The sequence below is a fragment of the Tachypleus tridentatus genome, chromosome 1, assembly GCF_004210375.1.
Source record: "Tachypleus tridentatus isolate NWPU-2018 chromosome 1, ASM421037v1, whole genome shotgun sequence".
Taxonomy (NCBI): Eukaryota; Metazoa; Arthropoda; class Merostomata; order Xiphosura; family Limulidae; genus Tachypleus; species Tachypleus tridentatus.
The window spans coordinates 15,794,021-15,794,944 of NC_134825.1; the positions used below are offsets into that span (position 1 = coordinate 15,794,021).

At 35.0% G+C, this 924-nt stretch overlaps 1 non-coding gene across 1 annotated transcript; it reads left to right on the plus strand.

Moving 5' to 3' along the window:
• Nucleotides 1-852: 852 nt before the first annotated feature.
• TRNAG-CCC (transfer RNA glycine (anticodon CCC)) lies at nt 853-924 on the plus strand. Its single transcript has one exon. It is a non-coding gene; the product is annotated as a tRNA-Gly (tRNA).

Below are 924 nucleotides of genomic sequence, written 5' to 3' on the forward strand. Positions count from 1 at the left end.
TTTCCAGATAAAGAATTTAGGTTCAATTCCTCACGGTGGACACAACAGATAGTCCAATGTCAGTTTGTTGTAAAGCAAACTAACTAACACGGTAGTAATTTAGGTCTTATATCTATATGCTACAAATTGTGTCACAGGACGTCAGTGATGGATAGTGTTAACTTATATATGAATGGAGAAAATTTGGCAGGCTTGTTGAAATACTAGATAATGATCGCACGTAAAAGTAAATCATGATGACATTTAGTCTGTACATCAGAAGTTAAGAATCATCTTAGTTCGTTCTGAAAACGATCCCACAGAACTTTCAACATTCATAACTGATTGTATAAGTTTTAGAAATGACGAGTACTTTTATACTTTAAACTGTGGTATTTTTTAGGTGTACCGACTTACCTAATATGTGACAATAGTAATTATAGTAGTGGGAAGAATACTGGAAGATGGTATGAAGGACGGAAGTGATTTATGTCTTGAATAAATTGGGAAAAATGAACTATATTAGTCACATCGTTTTAATAAAACAAAAAGTAAATTTAATGATTACTTACTTTGGACACAAATTAAACAAACAATTGCACAGAACTGTTGGATAACATTTCTCATCAGACCCAAATAGGTAGCGCCATGACAAGGAAGTAGTATGGAACTCAAGACATGACTGACATACATTGTCTTGTAAGTTTCTAGGATGTGTTGTACACGAACTGAATTCATCTTTCACATCCGGATCAGTCGCTACTATATCTTATTACAGAAAGTGTGTATACAGTGAAAAAAAAATCACAAGATTAAATACACAAATCACCATCTATTTATTGCTGACTAGATCAAAAACTAAATCGGCCAATCAGCGCCGCTAGTGTAGTGGTATCATACAAGATTCCCATTCTTGTGACCCGGGTTCGATTCCCGGCGGCGCAG